Below are 25,631 nucleotides of genomic sequence, written 5' to 3'. Positions count from 1 at the left end.
CCGTGGGAGCAACCGGGGCGGAGACCTCGCCCTCCGGCACCGGTGCCTTCACCGCCGCCGCGCCCTCGGGGACCAGCGCCCCCTCTGCCTCCGACCTCGCCACGACAGCAGGGGCATCCGCCCCGCCCACCGCCGTCTCCGCCTCCTCCGCCTCATCGGCGTCGAGGTCGATCACCTCCCCGGCTTGCGGGCCCGGGGGAATCGCGACCCGAGCCGGAAGGACGACCGGTGGGGCCGCAGGCGGAGTAGGGTCCGCTCCCCCTCCTGCGGCCGGCCCCGCCGCCGTCCCGACGACCGGCTCCTCAGCGGCCACCTCCGCCGAGGGACCTGCGGCCACGCCAGGAACCCCGCCAGTCACCGCTGGCGGGGTGGCGGCCCGTCCCCCGGAGGAGGACGACGACCGCAGCATCTTCTTGGGCGCCAGCCGCAGGCTGACGCCACGGGGAGAAGCGCTGCAACGTCGACGGATAGGCGTCAAACAGAAACATATGAAAGCAGAAAGGAAAGATGACGTGCGGAGAGAGTCAACTTACGCCCTCGAAGCGCAGGGGCGGCGTGCGCGCTTCGACTCGGAGCCAGACGTCGACCCCGGGGCGTCTGGCAGTGGCCGCTTGTCCCCGCCCCGTTGCCCCCCGCCAGCAGGCACAGCGGCGGGGGCAGCAGCCATGGATCCACGAGGAGCCCCCCGAGCGGACTCCTGGGGGGTGCCCCGCGCCGGACCTGAGACTGCGGTAGGAGCGGGCTCTGAAGGCCCCTGAGGGACGCTCCGGCTCGGCGCCGGGGTGACATCCCTCGCCGGCACCAAAGGAGCACCCCGCGCCTGCTCCTGGGGGGTGCCCTGGGACGACCCTGAAGGGGCGCCCCGCGTCCCTCTCTGGGAAGGATCCTGTGCCGACCCCCGGGGGACGCCCTGCGTTGCCCCCTGAGGAGCGGTCCGCACCGGCCGCTGGAGCACGCGCTGCGCCGGCCCCTGAGGCACGGCCCCAGGACCGGGGGGAGCCGGATCCCGCACGGGTGCTCCCGCCGCCACACCCCCTGCCGCCGTCTGCGGGGGTGCGTCGCGAATCACTAAAGCCCCCGACCGGGGGGCAAACAGTTCCACTTCCTCCTCCTCCTCTTCTTCTTCCTCTTCCTCTTCTTCTTCATCATCGTCGTCGTCGTCAGACACGACCGCCCCTCTCCGCCGCCGTCGGTACTCCTTGGTGGCCTTCTGCCGCCGTTTCTCCGTCTCCTTGTCCTTGCGGTGCTTGTCCTTCTCCGCCTGGAGACGGTTAAGAGCCCTCCGCGCGGCATCCTCCGGCACCGGCGGGAGAGAGTCCTTAACCCGGGTCAGTGAGCCCTGTGAGGCGAAAAAGAGGATCCACATCGGAACAACGAGACGGTAGAACATCAGGGGGGAGAAATAGTGACCCAGACGCCTTACCAGGTCCACGAAGCCCTGCTCCGGGCGCATCGGCGGATGCCCAGGGACCGGGTACTCGACATCCTTGTCCTCCAGCGCCTCCCGGAGCCGCTGCTGGATCTCGGAGTCGGCGAGCGCGCCTACCGCCAGGACGGTGCCCTCGGGCGGCATGTCGGGAGTCATGTCGCCGAGGGGCCGAATCCGGAGCATCAGCGGCGCCACCCGCCGGGCGTGGTAGGCGCCGATGACACCGGCACCAGTGAGCCCCTCCCGCTTCAATTGCCCGATGGCCTGCAGGAGGTCGAAGATCTTCTTCTTCTCCTTCTCCACCGGCCCGTACGCCCACACGTCGGGCGCCGCGTCGATGGTGCGGCCGGTGAACGTCGGCAGGGGGGAGTTTGGGTAGTTCTTCACGTAGAACCACTGGTTGTGCCACCCCTTATGGGACACAGAGGTCTTCACCGTCATATACTCCTTGGAGCGAGTATGACGGAGGTGGATGCCGGCGCACCCAATCGGCACCGGAGGCGACTGATGCTAGCCTCCGGCCTTCCCGGTCTTCTGGTAGAGGCTGACCGCGAAGAAGTACTTCCACAGCTCGAAGTGGGGCTCAATCCCCAGGAATCCCTCACACAACACGACGAACGCCGCAATGTGCTGGATCCCGTTGGGGTTGAGGTGCTGGAGCTCGAGCCCGTAGTAGTGGAGCAGCCCGCGGAAGAAACGGCTCGGAGGGGAGGCGAATCCCCGCTCGTGGAAATGGGCGAAGGAGACGACGTAGCCGGCGGGCGGCGACGGAACCTGCTCCGTCTCCGGCAGCCTCCACTCGTCCGCCGCCGTCCTGTCGTAGAGGAGCCCCTTCCGCACCAGACCTTCGGCGCGCTTGGCGGTGAAGTGGGAGACTCCCCAGGAAGCCATCGCAAAAGGGGGAAGAGGACCGGCGAAGACGAAGACGAAACGCGCGGCGAATGGCAACGGGAGCAAGGAAAACAAAGCGAGCGCAGGAGAGCTAGAAGGCAAGAAGGCTTGAGCGCGAAAGGAGAGGAACCAGAGCGGCGTGTTCCAGCTTTTATAGGAAGAGTACCGGGGAAGCCAAACCGACGCCCCGGCCGCCATAAATGCGGCGCTAGGTACGCTCCTGCCACGCCCCTTTCCTTTCGAAAAACGCGCGCACGATCGGCCGCGAAAAAACATCCTATCTTCCTCGATCCGCGGGACGGCGCTTCCATAACTCCACTCCCCGGGCTTCGCGCCCACGACGCTCCGCACGATCGGCCCTGGCATATAAACCGCCCCGCTCCGGTCCAACGCCCGCAACGAGGTAAGAAAGGGATACGGGGCTGAAAACGCCCCTACGGCCCAATACGGTCCAGGGGTTCAAAAGCTGGCCCAACACGGGTTCGACAGCTGCCCCAGGACATCCCCGAGCGAGGGGTGAGAAGGGACGGGCCCGCTAGCGGCCAACACCCAGGCAAGCAAACGCCAAGGGCGCCCCAACCTCACGTTCGAGTCCCGCTCAGTGTAAAGTTCATGGTTTTTCCACGGGGAAAGGCAACGAGCCCTCAGATCCAATCGAACGGATCCGAGAACTATATGAACTGACTGGCGGGAAATTGGAGTACGCCACCAGCTTGGCCCGAGCTGGACCCCCCCAAACGGGGACCGGGACTCCACTCGAACTTACTCGTTTGCAGCTCAAACGAGCACCCCGGTTCGTCCTACGCGGATAACGTGGCCTAGCTCAACCTCTCCGTCCTAACGAACGGACGCTTGAGGGGCAACGATCAAAAAGTCAACCTGGCCCACCGATCGGTTTCCTACAACGAGCAGGAGCTCGGGGGCTAGCCTCGCAAAAAACTACCACACGTGTGGTCACAAACTGACAGGTTCTCCCCAGCACGGTGAATAATGAAACGAGCGAAAAGAGCCTCCGGAGGAGCACTCTTGCTCCACCACAGGCTCGGGGGCTACTGTCGGGGGGAAATATCAACGGCCCCCTAATACGCAGCTTAAAGAAACAAACATGAAGGCCCAGGCCCACCAAAGTGTGATCAAGTCTCCGCCTCGACCGACCCCAACGTCAGGACCGGGAGCGCTCGACCTCCCTCCGCTGGGTCTCCGCCTCGACCGACCGCGCCCCCAGGGTCGGGAGCCCCCGACCCTATACCACAAAGGTTCCGCCTCGCCCGACCCTGAGCGAAGGAGTCGGGCACGTTGAGGCCCACGGGTCAGAATCCTCCTCGGATACGTTCCGCGTAGACAAGACAAATCCGGTGGGGCCCCCCGTCGGCCTCACCATAAATGCGCCGCAGAGAAGGCAGAGCGCAGGGCGACTGCGCCCCCCACGCGACCCGGCGCAAGTACCCGCGCACAACCATCCTGTACGAGCTACAGTACTGGTGGCCAGCTCCCATTCGTCACAAAGTACTCATGATCTGCGGCGACCGGAGCAGAGTAAGGGGCGGCCCCATCCTCGGGTCCCGCACGCCCTCGGGCCCCGCGCAAGCGGCAGAACAGGCGTGAAGCTCCCCCTCTCTACAAGCCATCGTCAGAGCGGCGGTATCCACCGTCCTCCCTAATGGACGGCAAGGTGACGACGAAACCCCCTCATCATGATCTATCCTGATACCTACGAACGTCGAAATAGCTACCTGCGAGCTGCAACACTTGGCATCCGGCGGCGACCCCTTCGAGCATGCACGACGGCACGCGTTCAGGGTCGGCGGGACGTCGGGCGCCATGGGCCCCTGCCCTCCTTCCCGCCAGACCTTTTTTACCATCTCACTCTTTACCTTTTACCCGGTTCCCAATTGTAACTCCGGCCGGCCCCTTGCGATATAAAAGATGGAACCTAGGGCCGGGGGGAGGGATCGGCATATCGAGAGATCAACACTCCTCCTAGAACACAAGAGACCTGGGACCAATCCCTCTCTCGCCTGTCTGTAACCCCCTACTACAGAATCCCCGCGCGGGCAACACGAACATCCTCGATACTGGACGTAGGGCTCCCTTTGCCCGAACCAGTCTAATCCGTGTCTCCCGCGCAACCATCCGAGGCTCACGCGCATAAAAGAAATTTACTAGTCTAAGTCCTGATCCGCCGATCTTGACAACGACACGAGACGAATCTATTAAGCTAATTAGTCCATAATTTGACAATATGGTGCTACAATAACTATTTGCTAATGATGGATTAATTAGTCTTAATAGATTCGTCTCGCGAATTACACTCCATCTGTGCAATTAGTTTTGTAATTAGCTCATGTTTAGTCCTCCTAATTAGTGTCCGAATATTGACCCTACTAAAGTTTAGCACCTCATATCCAAACACCCCGTTAGTCTCTAGCAGACCGGTCCACAACACACCAAACCAAGTAAACTAATCATTTTCAGCTGAGAAAAGAGGTAAAAAGTCCATTTTGCCCTTGGCCCCACCTGTCGTCTCCTTCTCCCTCTTCTTTCTCTTCATACTATCTTCCCTTCTCCGGCTTCTCCTTGGCCTCTCCTTTTCTCCTCACCAATAACTTCTGCAGGCGAGAGGTGAGAGAGTGAGCCCATCCCGGCGATGAGCATTGGGGGTGCGCTCGTGGAGAGAGCCTGTCCTGGTGGTGAGCAGGGGGCTGCGCCGCCGAGATGGAGCTTCGAGCGATGGGCGGCGGAGGAAGCGTGGGGGTGGCGCTCATCGGTGCAGCCGAGATGGAGCTTCGGGCGGGAGCAGGAGGAGGAAGTATGGGAGCGGAGTGCACGGGGGCACATGGAGGAGCGCTGGCGGGAGCCGTGCCGCCCAAGCTCCATATCGCCGCCGGCCACCATGAGCAGCGCAGCCCGAGATCCCCACCCCCGCCGGCTGCCGCAGGTGGCACAGCTTGAGCTCCACACCACCGCCGCCAGCCGCTCCGCCCGAGCTCCACGCCCCCACCGGCCACCGCTAGCCGCGCCGCTCAATCTCCTCAGCGCCGTTGACCGAGAGGGAGGGACCAACGGAGTGAAGAGAGGAGGAAGAGGGAGGGGAGAGGGAGAAGATAACATGTGGGCTCCATGAAAGGTAAAATGGTCCTTTTACTTATCCTCTCAGCTAGGAATGGTTTGTTTATTCGGTGTGGTGTGTTGCGTACCAAACCAGATTTTGCGGATTTGTTCACCACAAAACTGCACTTTGGAGGTGTCCTGCAGACCCCTACTTGGAGGTGTCCTAGAATTTGATATTAGCGCGTTAGAAGGCAGGTGAGGTTGGCAATAAATCCATGCGGGTACCTAGGAGTTTTGTTCCGTCGCTGTCAGTGTTGGTAAAATTCGCATCAGAAGAAAAAAGAATAAGTGAAAAATGGTCGGATATATTTATAGCCAGAGAAAAAGTACCATACCAATGATGAAAATATATGTACGGATATACCATACCAATGATGAAAATATATGTACGGATATACCATACCAATTATGTTGTCCAGCACGAGATTGGCAGGGTAAAGCTCTCGATCCATGTCCATGCGGTGGGGCCGACCAAACAGGCAAACGGACAAACAGTGTTGCCAAGATGTCAACACTATGACAATCCACGGTCGCATTCCTGCCCGCTTCAAATGCCCCTCTCTTGAATTCCAGGTTCCAGCAAATGATGAAGCAGCCTTCATCGCTTCATTCTTTCGTTTTTCCTTTCCTTTCGTTCTTCCTTCCTTTACCTTGTTTCTTCTCCGCCCTCCTCGTCCACCCAGTAGTGACCTTGATACTCGTTTCAAGCTTCGTTCCCTCCACCACCTTAAATTTGCCCCAGCTCACCTCCATATGTGGCCAATGGCGGCATCTAGCAGCCTACGGAGACCTTAATTAATGTCTCACAACGCCGTCTGATGCTACCACAACTAGCAGATTTGGAATACCCTTGGCATGTACTTCAGTGAAGAGAAGCTGAACCCGGAGGGGTGCCCTGAGAACACAGGTGCAGCGCAGACGCGCGGCAGAGCGGGGGTTGTGTTCTCAGGTCACCCCTTTGGGCTGCTGCTCTTGATTCGGCCGCCAGTTTGGAATAGCACTCCGGTTCATTTCGGTTCGTAATCTGAGCCCCAAATATTGGTCGCCACAGAATTCGCCGGCTGCTTGCATTTTGTATTTCTGTTTTAAGTGTTTTCTTCTCCATCCATTTCCTTGATTTCCTTTGCCAATTGTACTCAATCATAGGGTTCTGGGGCTCAGATCCCATTTTCCTGAAATCCGCTCGAGCTGATCTGTGATCTCAATGACTGGAAATGTCATTTGCTGGATAAGAACAATGTCAATGACAATTTATATTGGGCTTTGTTTGGTTTTGGGCCAAACGATGCATGAAAAGCCATGATAAATTCTGACATGGCAAAAACACAGCGATAAATTAAGCTACCAAAGTTTTGCCCAGAGCTGGCTTTAGAAACGAACTGGAATGTCATAAGGTGGAATCTTACCCATGAAACTTTTATAATGCAAGATATCTTTTGGTATTATTAGGAGCAGCTCTTATGCAAATATCTTCAAATTCTTCCAAACTAAGTCACATTATCACTCAGCAAAACCGCATACGTACTGTATCCTTGCATTCCTGAAACCTAGTGGTACAGTTATTACTTTAATTTCCAAATTACGAGTGCAGACCTGCTCCCCTGGACCTACGCAATGGATAGAATAGTCACAAAGAACAAATGTGCCACTACCTCCTCATAATGCATGCATGCAAGGGACATGATCAATTAGGCGCGGTATATTGTATAGATAATGCCATAAAAAATTACTCAGACAGCTTTTCCAACAACTATGAAGGCTTTTGCATTACATAATTGCCTCACCATCACGTAATAGAATGGCACATGGGAAAGACATCGCAGACCAGATCATGGACCACTTTTATTCATCTTGGCCAAGTTCTGTTGTCAAAGATTTCCCATCAGGTTTTTTCCTTTAGTAAGAGATTTACCATCAAGCAGGTTGCTCCTACCAACTACATCTAGTCTCTAGAGTAACACCTCTTGTGTATGTAAAGTAATAGTATATATTTCGTTTGCTACCTATCATCAGGAATCCACTGTTAGTTTAGATTACGCCAAAGCAGCTTATTACAGCAGAAAAGACCCAGTAAGTAGCCTACTAGCCTAATATCCTGATATATGGATGTGCAAGGGCCACATACCTCCAGTAATATGTGCTTCTAATCTTCAGATCAATTCTTGATGAAGATGGTAATCCTATATATGTTGGTGCTAGCTTGGATGCTGGAAGCATATGAGATCGATTCCTGATTGGGTCATCCTAGCTTTGTGCTAAGCTTGGCCACATATCTGGTGGGCTGATGAATCGAAGTCTCATAACAAAAGTATAGTACATATACATATGAACTTCCGGACAACAGCCACAGACAGTAGAGCTCGATGCTATCCAACGGTGCTGTGCCAGTATCAAGGAAATAGACCACAGCAAATCCGGTCATCAACTCCTGCAAGTAAAGTAGCGTGGCATTGTAAGAAAAAAAACAAAGGCACATTCAATAGGTATCCCGAGGTAGAAGATTGGTTGGTGGGGGATCGTCGAATCTAGAACTTGAAGGTAAAAACGAGGACACAAGATACAAATTTATACAGGTTCGGGCCGCTAGAGCAGTGTAATACCCTACGTCCTGTTTGGTGGAGTATATTACGCCCTGCGCTTGGGTGTTGTGTAGCATGATTGTCGGCTATTGATGATGGTTCCGAGTCTGCTGATCTAGGTGTCAGTGTTTTAGACTGGCAACCCGCCTAGGGGGTACCCTAGGTGGTCTTTTATGCGGTAAGGGCCATCGAGAATCAAGGAGTCGATGGTGATGCAAGGAACACGATTTAGACTGGTTCGGACCGCTAGATCGCGTAATACCCTACGTCCTGTGAGTTTGGTTGTATTGATCTTAGATGAACGGGAGTTGTTGTTTGAGGGGGTCCCTGCCCGCCCTTATATACTCGGGAGGGCAGGGTTACAAGTCTGAATCCTAATCAAGTATAATTACAGAGTTCTACTCGGTGTGGTCCAAGTAGTTTCCTTATGCACGTCCGAGTGGGATACGCCTATTGCTGCGTAGCCCCCTTGTCTTGATCGTGGACGAGTATGTCCCTTGGTGGGCCATCCAGGGCCTACTTGTGGGCCTGGGGTGCATGCCCGACAAGTCCCCGAGTACTTTGTAGTCATGCGTCACAGTCACGAGTACTGCGGGCACCATCCGAGTAGTTCTTCGTAGTGATTGTAGTGTCCAAAGTGCTCGAGTACTGTCGCGTGGCTGGAAGGTACTCTTATTGTTCCTCCGAGTTGCTTCTGTTCCAAGAAATTTTTATATGGTAGTGCGATGACAATCGTACTCCATATGGAGTAGCCCCAAGCCTTAGTTTGAGTTGAAAACACAGGCTTAGGGTCAAATCTGTTCTTTGGTTGTTTTCGTCTGGTAGTCTGAAAAAGAAAACTTTGTCCATCGGGTACGGTACCCACAGCCCCCGAGCACTTAGGCGATTTTTGTCAATGAAGTGGTCAAAGCCCGTTGATTTGAGTAGCCGTTGTGATATGCACCCGCTAGGGTTGATTCCCGATCTTTCGATGAGAGGCGTGGGATAACTCGATTGGTGGATGGAGACGACGTTCATGGCCCGACTACAGCCTTCCAAGCTGTGCCTTAGCAACCAATACACCACCTCCAATGGCTGCCGCGATCTTGTGGAGCGCGTCACCCGGCCACTAGGGCACTCGTCCTGCAAGCAATCGAAGAACAAGCAAGAACAAGTATAACAAGCAACTCAATTGTAAATATAGAGATGGAAACCAATCTGAACTCACAAAGTTGGGGTTCTGAATCGAGTAGAACGGATGGTCTAGTCGACACACGCGTCTACAAGGAAGTAGCAATGGCTAAACTTACATCAAAACAAAACCCAATCTGTTCGTGGCGGCTCTAATCCTTACTAATACCTAGGAGGACGACCAGGGGGTGTTGGGGTCGTGCTCCAACCCTAGGACATGTTCCTAATGGACCCAACTTGATACACGGCCCATTGGGCCAAAATAAGGCGATGCGGCACCTCTGGATAGAAAACCTCAGTAGTATTTCGATCATTGCGGCCGACTCAGAGAATATATGGATATGATTCTAGATCCATATGAAAATAGACTTCATAAGGATTTCAAGGAGTACTTGAACACCTAAAACGGAGTCCGGATGAGGTTGTGGCGGCCGTTGCAAGTTGACACAAAGCTGCAGTCCGAATCCAGCCCCAAAACGTATTGGATTGGAACTCTTTCTTTCCTTGGGCCAAAAGTGACGTGGTGGCCTGGTGGAGGACGTTAGGAATACTTGGACTTGGCTCCTAATCTACTTCTTTGGTCCTCCATGCCTTCCATGTGTGTTTAACACTATTTTTGATCCATGTACGTATTTCTGAAATTGACAACGAATACACATCATGGTGCAGCATCAATTCATCAAATGTGTCACATATAATTATGATAAAGAATTGTTTCACCTTGGAGTCAAAAGATGCCAATATGGTTGTATCCAAGCATATGATGTCCTCATCATTCTCCCCTTCTTGGCTGCAAGTCGTCCTCAACTTGCTCCAATGGCATTCTAAGGTGCTTGTTTTGATGTTGGAGCACAGAGCGACGGCCATGCTGCATGGCCACAACCAGTAATGCTCCCCTTCTTTGGCCTTACCCTGTTGCATATGAGAAAAACTAGAAAAGCTTTGCAAGACATTATTAGTGTTAGTGCAGCCCTCTATTTGATCTTGGTATTGGTGCCCAAAAGGATATTTCATATTAGAGCAAAAATAAACTTTATGCACCAAATATTCTCCTTTGCTGTCGTATTTGCCAATTGGATGAAGCGAAAAATGATTAAAGCTTGGCAAACTAGAATCAAATTTAAGTCTCTCTTTTAGACAACTTAGATTACACAGAACATCGAATTCAATATAACCCAAAGTATTTAAAGAGGATAGCAAATTCAGTTCATTTTGTGCACAACTAATAGGATGAAAAAGCTTTGCTTCAGCACATTTATATGTTTCCAAATGAAAAGTATCACACTTATTTATTACTTGTGGCATAGGAGCAAAAGAATCATCATCACACATGTCTTCTTTATCACAAGGAACAGCAAGTAATTCATTTTGTGACAAAGGAAAATCAACAGTGGGTTCCACTAGTTGTTGCTCGTCATTAGCATGCAAGGTGGACAAATTTTGGACATTATGGGTCACATCATTATTGCAAGTATTCACAGATAATAGAATCTCCTTTTCAGCATTGAGAGCAAGACAATAGAATTGAGCAAGATGCATGCATGATTTGCTAATTAACAAAGTTCGAATTTCAGAATTGAGCCCTCTCATGAACCTACTCATCACATCTTCCATGCATTCATCTAATCCACCATACATGATACAAATTTTAAAATCATGGAAGTATTCTTTCACAGTCCTACTACCTTGCCTCAAGTTGTCTAATTTAGCAAGCAAATAATCAGCATAATATTCAGGAATGAATGCATCTCTAAAAAGAAATTTAAAGTCTTCCCAAGATTCTAGAAGTTTCTTACACCTACAAATGTGTTTCCATTGTAGCAAGGCAAATTCAGTCAAAATATTAGAGGCAATATAAATCTTTTGTTTCTCGGACAGGTCATGCTCATCAAATTCATTATCTACTTTTATCTCCCAATCAATGTAAGCTTTAGGATCAAACTTACCATCATATAACGGCAAGTGTTGAATAACACCCTGAATATGAGAGTCTAGTTTCATCAGCTCCAAAATCTCCGTATCACCTGCCATGGTTAGTAGGAAACAAGAAACATAAAAATAATATGTATCCTCCTGTCAACTACTATGATGTGTTGGTTGTAATTCTCTCAAACTCAACTTGTAAAAACAAGCCCTTACAAGTTCTTACCAAGCCAAACAGGAGGTGACGGCAACCAACAAGTCTGCAACTGTGGAGTGAAGTGTATCGATGCTGCAGCAACAAAAGCCTGTCAAGCTGTAGTCGAATATGTGGAGCTCTAGGTGGGCTAAAGCAAGGAAGTACTAGAACCACGTTAGTTTCAAGCAAATTGAACAAATGCTCAACGACGTTATTGTGTTGGTCCTAGGCTAGTACGTGCTAGAGATGCGAGCCTGGACACAAACAAAGTCCCTACTGCGGCTGATATCGTCTGATGCGCACCAAAAAGATAGGGAAGAAACTCAAGAAAACTTAGGGCAAGGCTCCGGCGGCGGTTAAGGTGAAATCGAAGAAGGGAAAGGAGCTGGTGTTGCCGACGCCGAAGGTTGGTCCAACAAACCAGACTGTGCCGCCACCGCCTGGAATTACGTGGCAGAATTCTGTGATGAAGGAGGCGGCCGTTTAGGTGCTTGTTGATGCCAAGCTTCTACAGCCGAAGGAGGTACTCGAGTGGAGGCCTGCCTTTGCTAATGCGTGGCAGTTCGAGAAGCATCCGAACGAGAGAGTCATGCTCGCACACTTTGTGGAGAGGGGACTAGCTGTGCCCATATCTGACTTCTTCAGAGGTATCCTCGAGTACTGTAAACTTTAGCTGGTTCACTTGAACCCCAATGGTGTGCTTCATATGTCCATTTTTGTACACCTGTGTGAGGTTTACCTGGGCGTTCCTCCTAGCCTTGAGCTATTTAGAAAATTGTTCCGTTGCAAGCCTCAATCTAGTGCTATTAGGACAGAGGTTTTTGGAGGCGCTGGGTTCCAACTTAGGAACTTGGGCGCTTATCTTGATTATAACTTGACGGATTCTCATGGTGAGTGGAAAAGGAAGTGGTTTTACATTGGGAACCATAGCCCTCGCTTGCCGGTAGTCACTGGTCACGCCCCCAAACATGCGGAGAGCTGGGTGAGCGAGCCTGAAGATACCCCAGAGCTCGACAACTTGCTGACCCAGATTGCCGAGTTGAAGGCACTAGGCTTGACTGGAATTAATGTGGCAGCCAGCTTTCTTAAGAGGAGAGTTCAACCTCTGCAGTAGCGGGCTCAATCGGGTGGGGAGTACTCGAAATTTGATGATCCGTCGCGTATGTCTCCTGAGGATATATCTGACGATGATGTGGAGGTGCTGCTGACCAAGTTCTTCAGGAACTATCAAGGAGTACCCGTTATTCCTTCAACTCTTCGCCAATTTGATGCTTGGTATGGGTCATCAAAGGTATGTTTTTTATTTGACTTGTACTTTTCGAGATATTGGAACATTGTTTGTGTTTTGTAGTCCCGGGTTCTCTCCAGCTATCTGGTGCATTCCGACAAAGAAGTCAGTTGTTGAATAGTCGGAAGATGAGCCTTCTCCTCCTGCGAAGAAATGCCGAGTGGTTCGCAAGAGGTTTGCTGCTAAGTCTACCTCGACTTCGAGTTTGACTCCTGAGAAGTCACAGAGTACCAAGGTATGTAGTCATGTATTCATTGGTAACTTGTAGAATTTATCCTGTAGCCTCTTGATCTCTTTATTTGTCTGAAAAGGTTGTCGACGTGACCCTTGGTGGCGATGAGGCTACTTCTAATGAGGTAGTCACAACCGCCAAGGATGTAGATGTTGCGTCTGTTGAAGAAGTGCTAGGGGTGGTGCCGCCAGCGGATGCTGGAGTAGCCCCCGAGTTAACAGTCCAGGCTCCGTCGGCTACCGCGTTGCCAGTCCCTAACCAGGCAGTTCTGGGTTTGCCTGCTGGAGTGGCGGATGTTGCGAAGGGAGGATCGCCAGTAATTGCTGCTGGCTTTTTATTATCCAATGTGATCGCTAGTAGTGAGCTTTATCCCCAACTATTTTTGTTAGTCTAAGTTTATTGTAGTCTTGACCCTGTTTTTGCAGGACTTAGCGAGAAAACTGCACCTTCAGCTGCTCCTGCGGTGCCGAGTACTCGGCCGCCTGTTGCTGAGAAGAAACGTGTGCGATTGCCGCCACGATCAACTCGGTGATTTTTTTATTCTTGGTTTGTATCTTCGAGCTTTCTGAAAAGTCGTGTGATGACTTTGTATGTTGATGTAGGGATGCGGAGGACACTATCCCTGTGGAGGCAGGAGTAGAGTCTTGTCGCTCGACTACTCTTTTTGCTCCCTTGGATGATGTGTCTATTGATGATGTATCCGAAGTTGATACTAGTCGTCTTGGAGCCACCATGTCCATGCTTCAAGAAGTGATCCGCTCGGTGGAGGATCCTGCGGTTGCTTCAGGTTCTGGTGGTGTACCCTCCTCGATGTCTACTGGCGGTGTTCTTGCTTTGGTTGATGTGGCTAAGGCCAAAGAGGCGACTGAGCCAGGTATGTAGTTGAGATATTGGTGTTGTAGTCGTTGTATTGCGTTGACTAATGTAGGTCATTTCAGGTACAGCCTTGGGTACAGCTCCAGAGCCTCATGTTGTAAAGAGTGATCAAGGTTCAGTGCTCGGGCTTCCGTCGGAGTCGGAGTTTCAGAGAACTATGCAGAGCTTTCAGGTATGGTGTTTCTTTTGTCTGACTGTTTTTTGCTGAAAACTTGACCATTTGCTTTCATTTGCAGGATCTATATGATAGGACTCGAAGGAATGCTCGGGCCCTTTCAGAACGAAATGAACAATTGGAGCAGGAGTGTGCCCGGCTTACAGAATCCTTGAGAGTTCATGAAGATGCTGCGAAGTCTTTCGCCGTTGAGCGGTCGGATCACGAAGTTTTGCAAGAAAAACTGGAGAGCCCCTATAAGTCTTTGAATTAAAAGTATCAAGGTGAGTACTTTCCATTATCTGAGTATGTCCAACTGTAGTCGGTTTTTTGAAATTGGTCGTTTTGTTGCAGAGCTCAAGAGAAAGGAGGTTGTTGCGAGTAGCCAGCTCCTTGATTGGAGGAACGCGCATGACCAAGTAGCTAATGAGGCTAATCGACTTCGGGCTTCGCTGGCTGAAGCGCAGGCTGCCTGCGAGCATCAGAGGGATAGGAAGAACCACAATGGAGTGATGCTTGCCATGGCCATGGTAGCCTATAGGGATCATGGCCAGACCATAGGAAGACTTCGAGGCGAGCTTCAAGAATTAACTGATGCTTCTCAGGACTTGATGAATGCCATTGCTCCCCTTGAGGAGGACGTAGGACCTTGTTCATTGGTCGAGCGCTTGAAAGCTGCTCCGGGCAAAGTTGCTGGCCTCTGCAAGGCTGTATGTAAACAAGTCCTTGCAGTGGTCAAGTCGTATTACCCGCGAGCAGATTTGACGGCAGCTGGTGACGGCGTTGCTCGCAACTGCATGGAAGAAGCCTATGCACAATACCTCGAGGAGGCTGAGCCAATTGCGGTGAAGATGTTAGAATTTGTATCGTTGGAGGAGCCTTATGCTTTGTACTCTTGTAAGCTTTCGGGTATTTGAAACAATGTTTTTGTTTGAAAGTGGGTACTTGTCCGTCCCTTGTTGTATGGAGCAATTCCGAGTGCTGAGTTTGAGTAGTCGCGCGGTTGTCGAGTACTCTGCTATTTACTCTTTGATGGGGGGGTGCACGGGTGTACTGTACTCTTTTGTCTTTTGTGGCGTGAATGATTTCACGTGGGTAGAGTCAGAGGTCATCCAGACTCATTGTTCACGAGCGAATAGTAACTCCTGGGTGGTTGGTGGTTGTAGCGCTTGGTTATAAATAGACCGCCATGGAGGTCGATCCGGATCAGGCTTTAAGTAGCGATGAATTGCCTTGGGTTGCTGCTGTTTGAGTGTAGAGAGCCTTCAAAGAGTACACCGGTGCTAGAAGATTCCTTGTAGGTTAGAGCCACCTTCCCTCCACAGACTCTAGCACTCGTAGGGATAGCTGCGATGCTAGAAGAATTCTTGTAGGAGGTTTCATCGCGCGCCTCATCTTGCAGCTCGTGATCCAGCTGGGTACGTGCTGGAACTCGCGGGTGATGGGTGATGAGTGTCGCGGTCTTTATCCCGCTCTCTTAGAGGTGGAGGTGTGGCCACAGTGTGGGATGGCTCGACAAGGCTAGCAAAAGAGCAGCCTTGTTTCCTTTACGCAGCACGCGGGATTCATCGTTGCCGCTCTCGAGGTAGCGGCGATGCAGGAGTTCCTGTTGCTGCCTTGGGAGGAGGACCTGGATATGGCTGCATTTTGCGTAGCTTCCTTGCGTGCGGGCCCTTCCCTTTGTAGTCGGTAGACCTGAGTGGCCTTGTGATATTGTAAAAGCCTGAGGCTTAAATGTAGACCGCCAGTAGGCAATTGCTTGTAGTCTTTTGCTATGATGTTATTGAGTACTCTTACTCATATGTAACTTTAAGATTTTCTACTTGAGTCAGGCTCGAGTAAAAAATTGCTTTGCCCTTGAGGCTTTGTACCAAGGCTGGAATGCCTGTTGAGTTGCTAGTCTTGTGTTAAGAGTAGTACATCTTGTAGTCGGTAGTCGAGCTGTCGGCTCGAGTAGTTGAAATGAGTTTCTGCTTGAAGCAAAAACTCAAGTTCCTTTGCCTACTACGGGTAGTAGCAACAGAGATGTTCTATATTCCAAGAGTTTGGTACTTGTTCTCCTGAAAGTTCTTGTAGTCGGTAAGATCCAGGTCCTGTGACCTTGGATATGATGTAGGGACATTCCCATGGTGAATTGAGTTTATGCAACCCTGTCGTTGTCGGGCATGCACCCCAGGCCCACGAGTAGACCTTGGACGGCCCACTAAGGGGCGTACTCGGATACAATCAGGACAAGGGATAGGTGTATCCCACTCGGACTAGTCAAGTATGTGTATGGAAAACTACTCGGGCCATACCGAGTAGAACTCTGTAATAGTACTTGACTAGGACTCAGACTTGTAACCCTACCCTCCCGAGCATATAAGGGCGGGTAGGGACCCCCCCTCAAAAAAGAACAACTTCAGTTCATCCAAGATCAATACAAACCAACATACAGGACGTAGGGTATTACGCGATCTAGCGGCCCGAACCTATCTAAATCGTGTTCCTTGCGTCACCATTGATTCCTTGATTCTCGACGGTCCTTACCGCACAAAAGACCACCTAGGGTATCCCCTAGGCGGGCTGCCGGTCTAAAACACCGACAGCTAACGCGCCAGGTAGGGGAGCTCGTTGAGTTTCTCAGCTTGAACTCAATGGCAATGGTCATCATCAAGCCCGTTTTCTTCATCGAAGCGAGCGCCACCTTCATTTTCGGATCCTGGCTCTGCATCGCCGATGGCTCGGGTTCGTTCCGACGCCAGATCATCAACGCTCAGGAGAAGAAAGCAAAAGATCTGGTCGGGAAAAACAAAGATTTCGAAGTCGACGACTTCGAGTTCGACTACGCGTCGGACTCGACTTCACTTCGGACCATTTGGTCTTAGTCACTTCCCAACTCGGCTTCGACTCCAAAACGGTTTCCACACGGACTCCGCAATACAGCCGAAGTCTACCAGGATTTTCTTACTCGAATTCAGCTCGAACTCAGGCACGCCGAAGACGACGATTCCGACTCGGTTTATCCACCAGAGATACCATTATCTGGTCCAGCCCAAGGATTGGTAATAACTTCAACGTCACAAGGCAGATTCGTACATTGGCCAGGTTTGAGACCACCTCTTCTTGACCGCGACTACGACTCGCGTCTTGTCGCCCATATAGATAATCTCCCATATCAAGAGGGTGTTCCACTCAATTCCAATCACGAGGAAAGCTCCACAGAGATTGCAACATCAAGCTCCGGAAGCTACTACTCGGACAGGGAAGTACTTGTTATTACTCAAAATAATAACCCGGGTACTAGCCAGAACAGAACCCCAGGCGATTAGCACAACTCGACAACATCTCTGAAGATGAGTCTACAGCTAACGCTCCTCACAATGAAACCTCCGAGCAACGGAACCAAAGGAGGATGCGCAACGCTACTCGAGCCGAGTGATAGCAGTCGATGGCTGCAAATATTCCCATCACAAACCTTGAAAGGGCTTTCGACACAGTTCAGGCTCAAGAGCACAATACTCCACTCGCGGCAATCACCTCAATCAATCTCTTAACGACGTTGATGCCTCAAGACAAGGATAACGAGGCCACAACTCAACTCGTGCAGCGCGGCAACGGACTAATCGCACAACTCACGGAGCAAGCCTACAAGCTACTTGACAAAGAATCACCAATTCCGTCTGTTCCTCGCATCACGGCTTGCCAAGAAGGCAGCAGAGGAGCTATAGCCAACAACAACGTTCCAAGGAACGACAACGAAGTCGTCAACCAGCCCCGGCAGCACAGCCAAGGCCCAAGCAAACACAAGGCCCCAGCACGCCATAAGGATGTTGGAGAGGCTAGCTGCACCAACTCGGTTAAAAGTATTCGCCCTACTCGGAAAAACCACGAAGTGTCAAACTTCAGTGATCTACGAGAAATCCTCAATAGTCGACGCGAGCGAGAAGTCGACAACTACAACAATTTTCCTACTTTCACAAATCGGGTAATGAAGACAAAACTACCCGATAAGTTTAAGCCGACTGGAATCACCAAGTATGATGGCAAACAAGACCCAATTCAATGGCTACGATGCTACTCGCTAGTAGTCCAAGCAGCCGGGGGCAATAACGACACCAAAGTCATCCACTTCCCCATGTGCATCGAACCCGCACCACTGACCTGGCTTGAGTCACTCAAACCCAAGTCCATTGACTCTTGGGCAGACTTGACAAAGGCTTTCACCAACAACTTCGCCGGCTCCATGGCTAGACCAGGCAACAACATTGACTTAAGTCAAATTAAGCAAAAAGAAGGCGAGACCTTACGTGACTACCTGCGTTGATTCTTCAAAAAGAAGGCAACCATAGTTGACATCTCAGAAATAGACGTCATCGAGTGCTTCCAGAATGGACTCTACGATCGACGGATATACCAAGACTTTGGTCGCCGACGGCCAGCTAATGTCAAAGACCTCAAAGTCATGGTGCAGCAGTGGGCAGATGAAGAAGACAAAGAGTAAGAACGGTTCGGCTCCCACCGCAACCGCGGACGTGGCAACAACAATAACCAAGATAGAACTCGACACAATGATACTCGAAACAACTATTCGAGTATTCACAACTGCAAAAGGAAGCCCGACAACACTGTTGCTGCCATGACCAACTCCGGGAAAAAGGGATCTCGCAAAAACGATGAAGGGGCAACCTTCACCGAACTACTCAAAAAACAGTGTCCATGGCACCCGACTAGCAAGCACTCGACAATAGACTGCTACAGCATGCGCCGAGTAATGCAAGACTTACCCGCACCACCACCCCCTGAAGAGTACACCAAAAAAAAGATAAGGGCAAGAACAAAGCCCACAGCGACGAAGACGAAGAGGGCGACTTCCAGACCGCCCCAAAAACTGTCAACGTCATCTTTGGCAGTATTCCAAGCACCGCATCCAAGCGAGCCAACAAACTCGTACTCAGGGAGATCATGGCCATTGAACCAACGGATCCAACACTGCTAAAATGGTCAGAGGTGCCCATTTCCTTCAGCAGAAAGGACCAATGGACCAAGTTCTCAGAACCAGGCCGTTTCCCCCTAATACTCGATCCGGTTGTGGCAGTCTCAAAGTTAACCAAATTACTCATCGACGGCGGAAGTGGACTCAATGTTATTTTCACCAAGATATTGAGGAAGATGGGCCTCGACATCACTAAAATGCTTACTCCAACAAATTCACCTTTCTACGTTATCATTCCCGGAAATGCAGCTATACCACTAGGACAAGTCATCCTTCCAGTTACCTTTGGAACTAAAGAACACTACCGTACCGAGTACATCAGATTTGAAGTCGCCGACTTCGAGACATCTTACCACGCCATACTCGGAAGGCCAGCGCTTGCCAAGTTCATGACCATACCACATTATGTTTACTTAATACTCAAAATACCAGGCCCCAAGGGAGAACTAACGCTACGAGGAGATCTACGGCGATCCTACGAATGCGACACTGAAGCTGTGGAAATTGCTGCGACTTCTCAAGCACCTAGTCCCATGCAACAAGTCTTCACAGCTTCAAAGAAGCTCCATCCAACTGAACTAGAGATCCCAGAAAACAAGTCGGGGTCTACAAAGGTGAAACCCGCCAGCGAGTAAGACTTCAAACCAGTCGACCTCCAGACGGGCGACCCTTCCAAGATAGCCCTAATCGGAACAGGGCTAGACCCTAAATAGGAATCCGCGCTCGTCAGTTTCCTTCAGGCTAACCACGATATCTTCGCCTGGAAACCGGCTGACATGCCAGGTGTGCCCAACGAGCTGATCGAGCACTCTCTAAATGTTGATCCCAAAGCTACCCCAAAATGGCAGCGACTTCGCAGATTCGCTCAAGACAGACGAGAAGCAATCAAGAAAGAGTTGGCCAAGCTACTCGCGGCAGGGTTCATCATAGAAGTCTTTCACCCTGACTGGCTAGCAAATCCCGTACTGATGTGTAAGAAAAACAACGAGTGGAGGATGTGCGTCGACTACACCGACCTCAACAAGCACTATCCAAAAGACCCTTTCAGACTCCCCAGGATCGATCAGGTGGTCGACTCCACCGCTGGATGCGCTTTACTATATTTTCTCGACTGCTACTCCGGCTATCATTAGATCAGCCTCAAGGAAGAAGATCAAGCCAAAACAGCTTTCATCACACCTTTCGGAGGATTCTGCTACAAAACAATGTCCTTCAAACTAAAAAATGTAGGGGCAACTTATCAACGAGCCATACAGATGTGCTTCGAAAAGCAACTTCACCGCAATGTTGAAGCTTATGTCGATGACATAGTCATCAAAACAAGAAACCAGGAGGAACTCATCGATGATCTGGAGGAAACTTTCTCTAGTCTACGAGCTTTCCGATGGAAACTCAATCCTACTAAGTGCATCTTCGGAGTACCTTCTAGCAAGATACTCGGGTTCATCATTAGCCATCACGGCATCGAGGCCAACCCGGAAAAAAAATCTGCCATCACAAACATGCAAGCACCAGCTAGCATCAAGGATGTGCAGAAACTCACAGGCTGCATGGCACCCTCAACCGGTTCATCTCGAGACTCGGAGAATGAGGACTACCCTTCTTTAAGGTTCTCAAACGCCAGGACAAGTTCAAATGGACAAAAGAGGCAGACAAGGCACTAACACAACTCAAAGACTTTCTGTCAAAGCCTCATGTACTCATCACTCCGTCTCCAAACGAAGACTTGCTCCTATACATATCAGCTATTACTCATGTCGTCAGCACGACAATAGTAGTCGAACGGTCTAAACTGAGCCACGCTTACAAGGTCCAACGACCTGTCTACTTCATGAGCGAAGTACTCTCGGACTCCAAAACTCGGTATCACCGATACAAAAGCTCTTATACGCAATCCTGCTCACCTCCCGGAAATTGCACCATTATTTCTAGGAGCACAACATTACACTCATCTCTGACTTCCCGCTCAGCAAAATTCTTCACAACAAAGACGCCACGGGTTGAATCTCCAAATGGCAGTTGAACTCGGAGCTCTCACCTTGGACTTCAAGCCAAGGACAACTATCAAATCCCAAGCTTTGGTCGACTTCGTAGCTCAATGGACTGAAAATCAAGTACCAACATCAGTCGAACGGCCAGAACACTGGGTAATGTACTTCGCGGGTCCCTCAAGCTTGAAGGGGGCGGTGCAGGTGTATTACTCATCTCCCCCAAGGGAGACCAGCTCAAATATGTACTGCAAATCTTCTGCGAAGCATCTAACAACGAAGCCAAGTACGAAGCACTGTTACATGGCCTTCACCTTGCAATCTCCCTCGGCATCAAAAGACTACTGGTGTACAGCGACTCACTAGTCGTTATAAACCAGGTCAATGACGAGTGGGACTGAAATAAGGACAACATGGACGCTTACTGCAAAGAAGTCTGTAAACTGGAAAACAAGTTCGCAGGCTTGGAATTTCATCACATCGTCCGCGACAACAACGTTGCCGCCGACGTCTTATCCAAAATGGGCTCAACTCGTGCAGAGGTTCCAGCAGGAATTTTCATACACGAACTGCGCAAGCTGTCCATACCGGAACAAGTGACATCGCCAGCGATCCAGAATGCTGACGTCTCTCGTGAAATCATGATGATAGAAGTCGACTGGAGGACACCCTTCATCGAGTACATCAAAGATAACCAGTTACCATCCGACAAAAATAAGGCTGAACAAATCTCCCGGCGAGTAAAAAATTACGTTCTAGTCGGAGACAAGCTCTACAGGAAAGGTGCATCATCCGGGGTACTCATGAAGTGCGTTACCCGGGAAGATAGTCAAGAAATCTTAGAGGAAATTCACAAAGGAATCTGTGGCAACCACGCCTCTTCGTGGATAATAGTTGGCAAGGCTTTCAGAGCAGGCTTCTACTGGCCAATGGCTCTAGCCGATGCTAAACAACTAGTTCAGAAGTGCAAAGGTTGTCAATTCTTTACCAAACAACAGCATGTACCAGCCTACAAGATAGTCACGATACCTCCAACATGGCCGTTTGCCTGCTGGGGGCTTGACATGATAGGGCCATTACCAATTGCACCAGGACGATTCAACCGAGTACTCGTGGCAATCGACAAATTCACCAAGTGGATCGAGGTCAAACCAGTCACTTGCCCCAAGGCAGACCGGGTCCTCGACTTCTTAGATGAAATCATACACCGCTATGGCTTTCCCAACAGAATTATCACAGACCTAGGGTCAAACTTCAACAATCACGACTTTTGAAATACTGCGAGAATAGCGGCATCGACGTCTGCTATGTCTCGGTCGCTCACCTGCGAGCCAATGGACAAGTCGAGCATGCTAATGGCATGATACTCGACGCCCTGAAGAAAAGACTACACGTTGTTGGCAACACCAAAGGCGGCAAATGGCTCAAAGAGTTACCCAATGCTCTGTGGGGCCTACGTACCCAACCATGCAAGACTACTGGGCTCTCGCCCTATTTCCTCGTATATGGCTAGGAAGCCATACTACCCGCCAACATCATGTGGCAATCACCTTCAGTTGAACAATATGACGAAGAATTGGCAGAAGAAAAAAGGAGAACAGATATAGACAGCCTAGAAGAAACAAGATGCGCAGCACTAGTGCAATCTGCCATATACCTTGACGGTTTAAGGCATTACCACGACCGTAACATCAAGGAAAGACCTTTCACCTTGGGCGATATGGTCCTCAAGCGTATCCAAGATACAACAGGGTTGCATAAACTCAATTCACCATGGGAGGGTCCTTACATCGTATCAAAGGTTATAGGACCTGGATCTTACAGACTCCAAGAGCTTTCAGGAGAACAAGTACCAAACTCTTGGAATATAGAACACCTTTGTCATTATTACCCATAGTAGCACCCGAGTAATCGCTTCAAGGCAACAACTCATGATGACTACTCGAGCTAACAGCTCGACTACCGACTTCAAGATACATTAGTCTTGATTCAAGAATTATCAACTCAACAAGAATCACTGCCCTAGTACAAAGTTTCCATAAAATAATTCTTTACTCAGAACCGAAGGTACATCATCAAGTTACATACGAGTAGGAGTACTCGAAATACACAAGGACTACAAGCAACTGCCTCCTTGCAGGCTGCATTTAAGCCTAAGGTTTTACTATATCACAAGGCCACTCAGGTCTATCGACTACAATGGGAAGGGCCTACACGCAAGGAAGCTACGCAAAACGTAGCCATATCCAGGTCCTCTACCCAAGGCAATGCCAGGAACTCCTGCATCGCCAGTGCCTTGATAGCGGCAATGATGAATCCCGCGCGCCGCACCTAGAGGGAACCAAGGCTGCTCTTTTGCTAGCCTTGCGGAGCCAACCCACTCTACGGCCACACCTCCACCTCTAAGAGAGTGGGATAAAGACCGCGGCACTCATCACCTATCACTCGTGAGTTCCAGCATGTACTCCATTGGATCACGAGCTGCAAGATGAGGATCGCGATGAAACCTCCTACGAGAATTCTTCTAGCATCACGGCTATCCCTACGAGCGCAGGAGTCTGTGGAGGGAAGGTGGCCTCAATCTACGAGGAATCTTCTAGCACCAGTGCACTCTTTGATGGCTCTCTACACTCAAACAACAGCAACCGAAGGCAATCCATTGCTACTCAGAAACTTGATTTGGGTCGACCTCCAGAAGGATCTATTTATAGCCGAGAGCTACAACTACCACCTACCCAAGAGTTACTATGCGCCCGTGATCAATGAGTCTGACGACTTCTGACTCTGCCCACGTGAAGGCACTTATGCTACAAAGGATAAAAGAGTACAGTACACCCGTGCATCCACAAAAGACAATGAGTACGGTACACCGGTGCACCCTCAAAAGCAGAGTACCCGACAGCATCGTGACAACTCGAAACTCAGAACTACTCTAGCCAAGCACGGCCTGCATTGTCTCGGGGGCTTGGAAGGATCCAACCCTCTGTTCAGGGGTCGGACGCACCCGGCCCTGGGACTCAGGGTCGGGCGAGGTGGAGTTTTTTTTCCCTCAAGGGGTCGGCCGCACCAACCCTGGAATCTAGGGTCAGGCGAGGCGGAGTTTTTTCCCTCAAGGGGTCGGCCGCACCCGACCACTGGTCCCAAGGTCGGGCGAGGTGGAGTTCCCCCCTTTCGAGAGTAGGCTTAGCCGATCCCGCAACTTTAGGTCGGGCGAGATGGAGTAAAACTACTCTTGGCAAGACAACCACTTCAAGCAGCAAAACAATGGGCAAGCCTTCATTTGTCAAAATATTGTTCAAAGTACTCGACAGATTCAAGGGTACATAAAACGCTCAAGGATCTTCTGGAGAGACAAACTCCAACATCTTCAACGCGATAGGCTCCGCCTTCTCGAGGTATTGCGCATATGCTTTTTCTGTGCAGTTGCGAGCCACGCCATCACCAGCCGCCACCAAGTCCGCCCTCAGGTAGTATGACTTCACAACAGCAAGGACCTATTTGCAAACAACTTTGCAGAGTCCCGCCACTTTACTCGGGGAAGTCTTCAATCACTTGACTAACGATTGAGGTCCTGCGCACTCTTCCACAGGGGCTATGGCGTTCACCAAATCTTCAGCTGCTACAGTCAACTCCTGAAGTTTGCCTCGGAGTCTTCCCATGGTCTGGGCATGATCCCTGCATGCCACCATGGCCATGGCAAGCATCACTCCATTTTGCATCTTCCTATCTCGCTGGTGCTCGCAAGCAGCCTGTGCTTCTGCCAGCACGGCTCGAAGACGTTCAGCTTTCATCCGCCACTCGATCGTGCGCATTTCTCCAGTCGAGGACTTGGCTCCTCGCAGCAGCCTCTTGCCTCTTGAGCTCTGCAAAATAGACGAGTTCAACCACAGCCGACTAGAATTGGACATACTCAGAATATGCAAAGTATTCACCTTGATACTTTTGGTTCACAGACTTGTAGCGACTCTCCAGTTTTTGCTGCAGGACTTCGTGATACGACCACTCCACAGCAAAAGACTTCGCTCCAACCTCGTGCACCCTCAAGGCTTCTGTAAGTCGAGCACATTCCTGCTCCAATTGATGACTTCGTTCCTGAAGGGTCCGAGTATGCAAAGCAATACGATCAGTTAAAACCATCACAGCTACTCGCTATGTAACAAAGCAAAGGAAATTCACCTGGAAGCTCCAGAAAACATTGATGGCCCTCTGGAACTCTGAGTCAGTTGGCAAGCTAAGTACTGGTCTTCGAGTACTCTCCGCAAGATGAGGAGTCGCACCCAAAGAGGCACCTAAAACATTTATTATCAGTCATCTGACTGCTTCCACTACAATAACAGGAATGCAAAGACATATCTAGAGCAGTTGCCTCTTTAGATTTTTTCACGCCCACTACAGCAAGAGATCCGCCAATTGATAAGGTAGCACTTCCCGAACCCGACGCGGCGGCAGGAACTTCCACCGAACGGATGACGTCTTGAAGCATAGACATAGTAGCTCCAAGGCGACCGGTGTCGACTTCAGCTACTTCATCAACAATCAAATCCTCCAAGGGAGCAGATAATGTAGTCGGGGGATCCGACTCTACCCCTGTCTCTACAGTGATAGTTTCCTCTGCATCTTTGCATCAAAACATGTCATTACATGACTTCAAGATAGTTTAAAGATATAGAACAGACAAGCAAACTCACCGAGTTGAGCGTGGCGCAAATCACACACGTTTCTTCTCGGCAATAGGTGGCCGAGTACTCGGCGCCGCAGGAACAACAGCCGGCGCTGTCTTCTCGCCAAAACCTGGGAAACAGAAGTCAAGACTACAATA

At 50.6% G+C, this 25,631-nt stretch overlaps 1 protein-coding gene and 1 long non-coding RNA gene across 2 annotated transcripts in view; one reads left to right on the top strand and one right to left on the bottom strand.

Annotated features, from left to right (window-relative positions):
• Window positions 1–25,631, top strand: part of LOC101770707 (BTB/POZ and MATH domain-containing protein 2) — a 111,270-nt gene that overhangs the window by 36,813 nt on the left and 48,826 nt on the right. The window lies entirely within an intron of this gene.
• On the bottom strand, window positions 24,061–25,327 carry LOC101770006. The gene is made up of 3 exons (XR_215859.4): window positions 24,989–25,327; window positions 24,745–24,904; window positions 24,061–24,675 (listed from the first exon to the last, which is right to left on the bottom strand). It is a non-coding gene; the product is annotated as an uncharacterized LOC101770006 (long non-coding RNA).

This window comes from Setaria italica, chromosome IX (genome assembly GCF_000263155.2).
Source record: "Setaria italica strain Yugu1 chromosome IX, Setaria_italica_v2.0, whole genome shotgun sequence".
In the NCBI taxonomy this organism is placed as follows: Eukaryota; Viridiplantae; Streptophyta; class Magnoliopsida; order Poales; family Poaceae; genus Setaria; species Setaria italica.
This window is presented reverse-complemented; position numbering and strand designations above follow the sequence as displayed.